Consider the following 11,851-nt stretch of genomic DNA (forward strand, 5'->3'; position numbering starts at 1 on the left):
TTAAAACCTATACTCCTCAAAACAAATGTAGTAGTGGAAGTAAGGATCCATTCTACGAAGAGTGTTTAGTCTATCTTTTATGCTAAATTAACTAAAAATGGGGTTTTTGGTTTTAAAACAAACAATTATTAAAAATAGCAATTAATGTAAATGCAAATTATCGAATTAAATGAAATCAATAGAACGAACCTTGGTAGAAGTCAACATACACCGTTGGAGATTTACAATTGGTCATTGATCCACAAATAATTATTAATTCATACTTCTGTATTCATCGTTGGAAAATAATTTTTCATTCGAAACAATATCTTATTTCTCCTTACTTTTAATTAATTAGAGCACAAGCGATCTAATTAATTTTCATTACCAAACAATCCTTGACAAGCGTGAGAATTTAATTTAATAATGGCTTTCCGAATTAGAGAAATCAATGAACTAGATAACACAAGCCAAACGTTTGCGTTTAGCCAAAAATAAGTAACTAAAATAAGATTTAATAATTTTCCAAAGAAGCAAATTACTAATCCTAGTTGCTTCACAAGTCAAATTAATCAAACAATTACGGATTTGGTATTTAACTTAGCTATAGATTGAAATGCATGATAAACTAATGGATCTTATTAGTGATTAAACATAACAATCATGAAAATTAAGTATAGAAGAATATTCAATACTGAAAATATAAATTAAACAATGAAAATTAGGTGGATCTCACAATTGAAAATGATTTCAAGGCTTCAATATCCTTTGACCAAGAGAAATCAATTCTAAGAGCAAAAATAGAGTAGAAGGGGGGGGGGGGTTCTTTGCCTCCAAGAATAAGTAGAATATAAGATTTTTAGGTCAAAAAGGAGGTTCCCTTCGTTCTAGTGTCTTTAGGTATATATATGATGTCAAAAATATTGTTTCAATGTAGAATTTCATCAAAATAAAGAAAGTGGCCCATCATAGGAATTTTGGCTCGTGCTCGCACGCCTCTTTATTATTTTGCTCTCAGTAAGCAAGAATGAGGTCTCGCACGCGAGCCACTTTAAGCCCTCGCTCGCACACAGTATAAAATAATTTCAATTGTTGGACTTTGATCCCTGCATTTTTTATCTTCTCTTTTCTTGGCTTCTTTTCTTGTTTTCCTTCTTCTAACACTTTGAGTATTTCATAAATTGACCTTCAAATCTGTCACTCGTTCGTTTGACCTTCCGGTTCAACTTTTGCATAATTGTATTTTAGTCCTTCAACTTTTGATTTCTTTCACTTTAGTCATTTTTTTGCTCTTTTGTTCTGATTTATGCCATCATCATCCATTTGCGACCTAAATCAAAATATAAGGGTACTTAGTACATTTAGGCGTTAATTAATCGACAAAGCATAAGGTAAAGGAATGAAAAATATGACATTTTACATTCCTGTCACTCTACCACACTGCCTCCATATCTTACTTTCCTCATCGAATAATTTTGTCAATACATAAACTATGCAATTTCCCTAAATCTTCCATTTTCCAATAGGAACTCATACTAGTAAATATCATTCCAAACATATCAATTACTACCAATAAAAAAAGTGAACTTTGTATTCTTCTTTGACAAGTGATGCTGTGCATTATTTCCTTCATAAACAGAGTGCCAGCAATACTATTTTGAATCAATTTCTTGTTTGGACACTATAGAAGTCTGTTATGTCAATTAGGCAAAAATGCCATTTGTCTGTGACAATGCAATTAGCAGATGTTTTAGCAATAAAGGTTTGTTTAAAAAACAATAGTCTATTTAAAAAACTTTACTCATTTCTCTGTTATGTCAGTTAGGCAAAAATGCCAAACATATCAATTACTACCAATAAAGGTTTGTTTAAAAAACAATAGTCTGTTGTAATTTCAAGCACCTCATCTGTACCTTGGTGTTCTAAGATGTTTTAGCCCTCTTTTTGTAAAGGAAAAATAGTGCCATTTTCGAAATCACAAATAATAAATATCTTGAAAATAGACAAATTACCATGATTTATAATGAATACAGACAAAACAGAGGATGAGATGAACTAAGAGCACACCTGAGTATATTACCATCAAAGCTCAGAATTTAAGTGCTGCAACGCTGTCATTTAGCAAGTTTCAGCCTCTAATGCTCATTTAAGGCCCCAGATATAAGAGAAGAATGATCCTTAAGTGCATTCCATTTTCCACTTGCATAAGTCTTCAGTTGCTAAGATGAATCCATTGGCTGCTCTTTCTGGTAAAGAAGTCTCGCAATCAGACCAGTTGCCTACTCTCAGCACAAACATCACGTAACTTTTTCCTCAAGTCATACATTGCATCATGTTGCTCAGGCAGTAATTTTGTTTGCAGGAACTAAAAATAAATCAGTCTTCTACATATATCTTTACATAATTTGGGACTCAATGGAACCTAGTCGTACTTCTCACCATCAATTGAAAATTTTTCTGATTCTTGTTCTTTAAAAAGTCTTAATAAGCTAATATATCCGATGCTGATGCTCCACAAATTTATATTGTTTGAACAAAAATTGTCTGTTGTAATTTCAAGCACCTCATCTGTACCTTGGCATTCTCAGATGTTTTAGCCCTCCTATTGTAAAGGAAAATAGTGATATTTCGAAAATCACAAATGATAAATATCTTCAAAAATAGACAAATTACCATGATTTATAACGAATACAAACGAAACAAAGCATGAGATGAACTAAGAACACACCTGAGTAGATTACCATCAAAGCTCAGAATTTTAGTGCTGCAACGCTGTCGTTGAGCAAGTTTCAGCCTCCGGTGCTCACTTAAGGCCCCAGATATAGGAGAAGAAGGATCCTTAAGTGTGTTCCATTTTCCACTTGCATATAAGTCTTCAGTTGTCAATCACGCAACTTTTTCCTCGAGTCTTGCATTGAATCATGACGCTCAATCAGTAATTTTGTTTGCAGTAACTAGACTAACCAATCTTATACATATATCTTTACATAATTTGGGACTCAATGGAACCTAGCCGTACTTCTCATCCCCAATTGAAAAGTTTTCTGATTCTTGTTCTTTAAAAAGTCTCAGTAAGCTAATATATCCAATGCCGATGCTCCACAAATGCCGATGTTTGAAATATATCCAATGCCGATGTTTGAAATATTAGTCAAAGTGAATCCAACTTTGAGGTTCCCTCGGTATATAACCCCAGTTCCTTTCCTATGTTTGTTGTTGAACCATCAAGTTCTTCAAAGGTAATGGAACATCTAAAGTAACAAGTTTTCCACTATCATTGAGGTCATACCTACTGAAAGGTTACACCAGTAGTGCAAAGTATTTGAGAAGTGAATTTAAACAAATTTAAGAGTATGCGTCCTTTAACTAAATCCCTTCAAATTTCCCTTCCAAACCTCCAACTATAGATCCATCCCAAGAACACTCAAGGGATTTCTCGCAACCAGCTAATGGTGTAGGAAGCATTCTCAAACAATGACCTTTTATTAAAACTACAGAAAAATGTCGACAATCTACAGCACCAATTTCATCCAGGGAGTCAAAGAAGAATGAAAAGGAGGACCAAAATGAATGGGGCCTTTGGGTCCAGGCAAAACAGAACAATAAGGAAGCAGAACCATGTATGTGATAATGTCATAGTCATGGAGAAATAGACTATATAAACTTGCAATGTAAGATATTGACCAAAATAATAATAATAATAATAATAATAATAATAATAATAATAATAATAATAATAATAAGTTATCAAAGTTGCCCCCTCATCAATAACAACACCACTTGATGTTAGACATTCTAGGATACACTGGAGACTGAATGCATGATTGGCAAATTCTTGCAATTCTCCTTTAAATCTGGTTCCCTCTAGTGTATCCCCCTGCAAAGATTTACAATGCTAGTATTATCGAGTTTTCCTGATTCGTACAATGTGATGGTATGAGATTTAAGACCTGCAAGAGATGTTCAAAAACAAAATAAGTGAACTCAGCAACAGAATAACGTCACAATCATATAGGTTGATACAATAATAGCTATATTGAAACTAATTATAATTAGAACTTTTGCAAATACCAGATAGAACATCTTTGTCACTACTATAGTAGAACAAAAATTAAAATAGTATCACTTCAGGGAAGATACAAATGAAACAAGAAAAAATCCACGAATGTTCAGCTCTGATTATTTTCTTGCTCTCTTCGTTATATTCAAATATTTACATTCTAGTACAGATAATTGTTTCTCATCATTTTATAGTTTAGTCTTCTAGATGCATCTCCTTAACTGCATCAATTAAATTAAGTCATTTTTTTTCCTTCTTGAATTCCTCAAACCAATCAGCCTCCAAGAAAACATATCAGGAAGCATGAAATAAATTGAATTTTCATGCATGTTTTTAAATTAGGCATTGTAGCATGATACTGTGAAGATATAGATTTAAGCAGAAGAGATAATATGAATTCAACAAAAACCTAATACTCTTGCTTAGTGCCAAGCCTTGAGCAAAGCCCAGTATCACTAGGTTTCAAATTTTCTTAGTTGATCCCACTAAACAAAGTTGTAAGAATTACTGTCCATCTAATTTGTCTAATGATAGCCTCGGTTATTTCTTTCTTATTTTTTAAAGTTCCCTTGATTGGTACCCTAAAGTAGATCATGACATTGTCCATTGCAAATTTTACACCCTTTACAGATAAAATTGAGATGAAGAGTGTATCTAAATGTGCAAGACTTGACACTTTTAAGAAATAAGAGAACATAAAAAATAGAAAACACCAAAAAATTGGGGGGGGGGGATAGAAAAAAAGCCAATATCTGGTGAAACAAATCCCATCATAACATAAGACGTTGTATTAACATCAACAAAAAAACCAACAAGAGCATAATCAACAGGTGGACTATAGTTTTCTGTCCACAAGATGTCTCCTTGTTGATAGTGCCACCATCAGTGGATAGATTGGCGGAGATTAGCAAGGGAAATTTTATCTTCATCTCTAAGAAGACTTCTTGGACTACTAGGTACATTCAACTCTCGAAGAATAGATGTAGGGTGCTAGGGTCTATTACTTTTACTACTCATCGTAGTCGACAAGCAAAGGATGCACCAGCTTACAAAGATCAGCCTACAATGTTGTAGCCAATTCAGTAACAATAGAATTCTCACATGATTCTACAAATACAGCATAAAACAACCTGGATAATGGGATTGATAACATTACAATTCAAATTTATATGCCTCATTCCTCACTGTGATCTTCATATAGCTGCTCCTAGTTCGAAATAAATCCTTCCAGTCTAGAAACTGAAATAATGTTTATATAAAAAATTTAAATCGCAAAGACACGTGGACTGAAATCAGATAGGTGGTTGATAACAACTGGATTGATGGTCAAAACTCAAACAAGTCCAATATCTGAACATCGTAACATCTAAAAAAAAAAAGAAGTGTGTCCAGGTCAGTCTTTTCTTGTTATATACAATCGATTGAGTGTTGTTTAAGAAGATTATCTGAAGTGAAAAATGAGGTTTTTTGAAGAATGTGAGATTATAGAATTGGGAAAAGTCATGTTCACATACAAATTTATTTTATGGAGAAAATGTGAGATTGAAAACGAGTTTGTGAAAATATAATTTTAAGAAAAGCTATACCCAAAAAACCAGGAATATTATAAAGACAAAAACATGAAAACGCTTTAAATTGCTCTCATAAAAGATATTACATCTAGCACTTTGAGCTGAACTTATTTCATGCTAGATAAATGTTGTGTTTTTCTATCAAAAGTGAATGATATCGAACAAATAATATAATGGATCTTTGAGTTCGGATTATCATTCCTACAAGGATTATACTTTAGCACTTAATCTATTTTCTTAACTACTATTCAACGAACTAAACAAAGATTTGTATTTTGTGATTTTTAATCTAAATACGTAAAAATATGTCGATGCATACAAAAATTGATTTAGAAGTTAAATAATAAAAAAATATTAGGGAAGAGCAACTTCAACTATTGATCATCTTTAAGTCTTAATCAAGAATCAAAATCCAATGTGGCGTTCAATTGAATTCTTCTATTTTATTCAATTTACCCCTTATGAGTTCTCATTGAGACTATTTAACTAATTTAATTACATATCTCTATGCAAATCAAATTTAGTTAAACGAAACATTGGTTCTAAGAATTCATATATGATCACAATGATCAATAGAGTACACATCATACCAATTTACTGGATTTCACTATATGGTCAAAATCCTAACCTCACATTTCGATTCGTAAAAGATTCACAAAATCATCAAATTAGTGATCAAGTAATTCAATACTTTAAACTCATAACAAAATCAACACATAAAAGATAAAAGAACCAGAATTTTGAATACAAGACATAAAAGGTCTTAAGATGGTTACATTATTCACCCTAATATTCAATTTAATCACTCATAATAACGGAAGAAAAACAAAAAGTTGTTAAATACATTACCAGATTTTTAAAGAAAGATGTAGAAAAAGAAATTAATATTGCACCAAGATCTTCTTCCTCCTCCAATCAATGCTTCAAAACTTGAATCTCTTGATATTTCTCTTAATTTGTGCTTTTCAATCTCTAGTTATATTCTCTACGCCTCAATTGTGAAATCCCCTAAAAAATGTCAAAAGCTTGTAAATAATAGTTAACTTCCACGTTGGTGTTGAACGTAAGGTTTTTAAGGGCTTCAAAATGAGCCAAGTCGTCCCTACATACGATAATCAACGACTGTATGTGTGGCGTCGTGGCATCACAACTCTGTCCCTCTTCGCTCTTGTGTGGCACCTTGGCGCCGCTATACCACACCTTTGTCACAGTGGTGCCACTCGTCCATTCTTTTCATGATTTGACTCTTTTGCCCTTTCGTCCATCATTTATTCTCAATCCATGCCAAAGGCTAAAATAATGAATATTTCATTGTCTTTCACCATCTTGCCACTTCCATAGAAACAACACTAATAAATACATTAAATGTTCACTACTTGTGAAATTTAGCTCACAATCAAGTTAAAAATGGAATAAAACTCGTGAGGCATTGGGTAAGCTGCATACTGAAAACATTCCTCATGTTTCGCCACTACCCCTTTAATGAAATTTTGCAAGTGTTTAACTTTGATGAAAAAAGAACCTCATCTACATATGAGGAAGCCTGTTGACGATTTAAAATTTACACATGTAAACCAGAGAGTTCAAGCTTTTAAATCAAGTGGTTCAACTAATTGATTTATAAGATTCGATGCTAAAGGAAGTTCCATCAATAAAACTGCCTATAAATTACCTTCTAAATGATCGTCAGGGTAGACTAAACACTAAAGTAGACGAGTTTCCATCGAAAAAGTCCCTTGATAATTTCAAGAACAAAAAAGAAGAATGAATTTGCATCCTCCTTGAAGATTTTATCAATGGTAGCAATTTCTTCTTCTGATAGTTTCTTGGAAACATGGAGGGGAATAGAAGAGTACGGTTCATCTCAGTCATTTAGAGCAAAAGTTGGGCTCTATCCCAAATGTCTTTGCATAACAAACTTATGGTGAAACAACCGCTAAACATAATAATTGATCAATTCAAACATATTATAAATCGTAGATAGAGATAACATGACCTACTCGAGTTTGGGAGGAACTATCAGGAACATCATTCTAGATAATCAGTTTCAAATGTTCTTTTGAAAGGAATTATTTTTCCTTATCATCTTTCCAGTCCCACGACAATAATCAAATGGATGCAGTAGTTAGTATTATGGGTGTCATGCCTCGTGACAGTACTAACTGGTATGTCTCATATGTGGAAATTACGGGGCCATTTGAGCCCCATTAAGTATTTTTTTTTAAATAATTAGTGGTTGAAAAGTTTTTTATTTACGTGTAATATTATTTTATTGAAGATTGTGGTTAAAAGTAGGAGAGCGAAAAAAATTAAATTTAATGTAATTAATAATAATGGGGCTCAAACGGAGGCTACAGTAGAAATAAACTCAAATAACATACTTTGTCACAAGTTGGCGTACTGGCCAATATCGATTTACGTTGATCTTCACATATCAGATATCATTACCTACTGAATTCTTATACATGGTATACGTTACATGCTGTGTTTGAAATTTACAAATTACTCACTAATTTTTACTAAATTTATAATTATGCTATTAAAAATCGCTGAACATGCAAACCCCTAATTGAAAAAAATAACAAAACACCTATATTTTTACATTATATAACACTTTACCCAACTTTTTTTACTTATTTTATAATTCTTCCAAACCTAATTACTTGAGACCATAATTTCTCAATAGATTATAGCGTAATTTTCATAAATGTCACTAAATTTGAAACTCTACAAAAAAAAAAAAGAAAAAAGAAAAAAAATCCATTTTCACTAAAGATGCTAAAAAATGTCACTTTTTAGTGTGAAAGGTCCAAATTACCCACTAAATTGAAGCATTTAACCTCAAACTTAAATGGCATCCATATTTTCTCTCTTAAATGAAATTTGACCCTTCATTTCCTTTAAGTTATGGGATATTTATAGGTCTCTATTTATAGGTAAATATCCCATAATTTCAAGCAAATGAAGGGTCAAATTTCATTTAAGAGAGAAAACATGGGTGCCATTTAAGTTTGAGGTTAAATGCTTCAATTTAGTGGGGATTTTTATTGCCAAAAACGTGGGTGGCCCTTTGAGAAAATAATTGATGAAAATAAATATTTAAATTCTAGAGAAAAACGAGAATTTTCATTTCAGACAGTTTTGGTCGACCGGTTGTAGTCCGGTTGACACTGCACGACTTTCAGTATTTCTATCATAACTTCTCCCGATATCCAATTGAGGTAATTCAAAGTGCACTGGAAAGCTAACTCAAAGAGCTACAACTTTTATTTAGATATCATTTTTCAAATCGAATGTTTCCTATGTCGAAAATGTGTCTCAAATGAGACTAAAAATCTAAAATATACTTTAGTCATCCAATATTCATGTTTTAGTGCCACTAAGGTGTCTAGAATTATTTGGGGTTCTACATCCCCCACACCTTAATTAAAATTTTGTTTTCAAAATTTACCTTCTGATTGGGCAAATAGGGTTGGATACTTGTCTTTGACTTCTTCTTCTTTTTCCCAAGTGGCTTCTTCTACGCCGTGATGATTCTACCGTATCTTAACCAACTGAATCTCTTTATTCCTTATTTTATGCACTTTTCGATTCAATATCTTAATCGGTAGTTTCTCGTACGACAAATCTTTCTGTACGTCCAAGGTTTAATAACTCACTACATGACTCATGTACATACTTCTTTATCATTAATATATGGAACACATTGTGCACTGCCGATAATTCAGGTGGCAAAGCTAGTCAGTAAGCCACATTTTCGACTTTATCAAGTATCTCGAAAGGTCTGATATACCGGGGTCGTAGCTTGCCTTTCTTTCCAAATCTAATTACACCTTTCATTGGTGCTACTTTCAGAAACACTTTATCCCCAACTTGAAATTCTAAATCATTCCTCCTTATAATTGCATAGCTCTTTTGTCGATCCTGTACTACCTTTATTCTTGAATGGATCTTATCAATTACCTCGATCGACCTTTCAACCATTTCTGATCCCAAAAGTCTCTTCTCTCCAACTTCATCCCAATGAACATGGGATCTACATCTTCTACCATAGAGAGCTTCGTATGGTGTCATTCCAATAGTTGCTTGGAAACTGTTATTATGAGCGAGCTCTACTAGAGGTAAGTATGACTCCCAATTACCTCCCAAATCCAAAACACATGTTCTCAGCATATTTTCCAAAGTTTGGATGGTCCTTTCAGACTGACCATCGGACTGAGGGTGATATGTTGTACTAAAGTTCAGCTTCGTTCCCATAGCTCCTTGTAGACTTTTTCAAAATTTGGACGTGAACGTTAGGTCTCTGTCAGACACAATGGATACAGGTACACCGTGTAATCTCACAATCTCTTTAATGTACAACTGTGCCAATTGATCTAAACTGAATGTCATTTTCACTGGAAGAAAATAAGCTGACTTCATTAGTCGATCCACTACTACCCATATAGCATTATTTCCTCTTGCTGACTTCGGGAATTCAACCACAAAGTTCGTCGTGATATTTTTTCATTTCCATTCAGGTATATCTACTGGATTTAACAATCCAGCTGGTTTTTGGTGTTCTGCCTTAACCTGTTGACATATCATGCACTTCTGCACGTATAGCCTTATACTTCTTTTCATATTTCTCCACCAAAATGTATCTCAAAGATCTCGATACATTTTCGTACCACTGGGATGCGCGGTGTACGGGTTGGAATGAGCTTCTTTTAATATCTGATTTCTCAAGACTTCATCCTTGGGCACTCAAATTCTTCCTCTAAATATCAGTGCCTAATCCTCAGTTATTCCAAAGTCCTTTTTCTTATCGGTACCAACTTCATTCTTAATCTTCTGCAAAAATGAGTCTTTATTTTGTTCTTCTATAATTCGATCTCTAAGAGTAGGTCGAATTATTAAAGCTGCTAGACGAGCAGTGACTTGTCCTAGTATGGTAACCACTTCGATCTGCAACTTTTTCAAGTCCTTGACTAACTCCACTTGAGAGGTGGGTAGTGACATCAATTGTCCCATTGATTTTCTACTTAGAGCGTTGGCCACAACATTAGCCTTACCCGGATGGTAGTGAATAGTGCAGTCGTAATCGTTCACCAATTTCAACCATCGTCTTTGTCGCATATCCAATTCCTTCTGTGTGAAGAAATACTTGAGACTTTTGTGATCTATGTAGATATCACACTTCCATTCATACAAGTAGTGTCGCCATATCTTCAAAGCGTGTACTACCGCTGCAAGTTCTAAAGCATGCGTCGGGTAGTTCTGCTCATGTTTTTTCAATTGTCTTGAAACATAGGCTATCACTTTTCCATTCTGCATTAGTACACATTCCAATCCTCGCTTGGATGCGTCGCTGTATATAACAAACCCTTCCGTACCTTCAGGTATTGTTAATACAGGTGCTGATATCAATTTCTGTTTAAGTTCTTGGAAACTTTGTTCACATTTTTCCATCCATTGGAATTTTACTCCATTCCTTGTAAGTTGATGGTATCCCGATCGTAAGTCGATCTTGGAAAATACCTTAGCTCCTTTCAATTGATCTAACAGATCCTTGATCCTCGGGAGTGGGTACTTATTCTTGATGGTTAATCGATTTATCTCTCTATAATCGATGCACATCCTCATGCTTCCATCTTTCTTCTTTACAAGCAACACCGGCGCACCCCATAGAGATACGCTTGGTCGTATGAAGCCCATATCAAGGAGTTCTTGCAACTGCTTCTTTAATTCTTGTAGTTCCTTTGGGGCCATTCGGTATGGAGCCTTAGATACTGGTGCCGCCCCGAAAATTAGGTCTATGGTGAATTCCACTTGTCTATCGAGTGGAATATCATATAGATCTTTTGGAAACACATCTACGAATTCCTGTACTACTGGTACATCTTCAATCCTTATCGTCTCTTGTTTCCCTCCTGAGATACTTACTAGTTATCCTTGACATGTTTCTTTTCTCAACATCTTCTCAGCTTGTAAAGCCGATACTAGTCGAATAAGGGGTTTCATCTTCATTCCAAGGAACGAAAATGGTTCCTCTCCTGGTTTCTGAAATGATACTTCCATTTCCTTACATCGGATGGTGGCGTAATTACAACCTAACCAATCCATGCCTAGTATTACATCAAAATCCTTCATTTCTATCATTTATAGGTTCGCGTCCATTGGTTTTCCCTCAACTTCGATACTTACTGACTTGTCTATTCTATCAGTATTCAAAGGGTTGCCCGAAGGAATACTAACTTCT

The 11,851-nt window shown here is 34.0% G+C and overlaps 1 pseudogene; it reads right to left on the minus strand.

Moving 5' to 3' along the window:
• Positions 1–1,997: 1,997 nt before the first annotated feature.
• LOC111383432 lies at positions 1,998–9,594 on the minus strand (annotated as a pseudogene).
• Between the last annotated feature and the right edge of the window lie 2,257 nt (positions 9,595–11,851).

This window comes from Olea europaea, unplaced genomic scaffold, assembly GCF_002742605.1.
Source record: "Olea europaea var. sylvestris unplaced genomic scaffold, O_europaea_v1 scaffold269, whole genome shotgun sequence".
In the NCBI taxonomy this organism is placed as follows: domain Eukaryota; kingdom Viridiplantae; phylum Streptophyta; class Magnoliopsida; order Lamiales; family Oleaceae; genus Olea; species Olea europaea.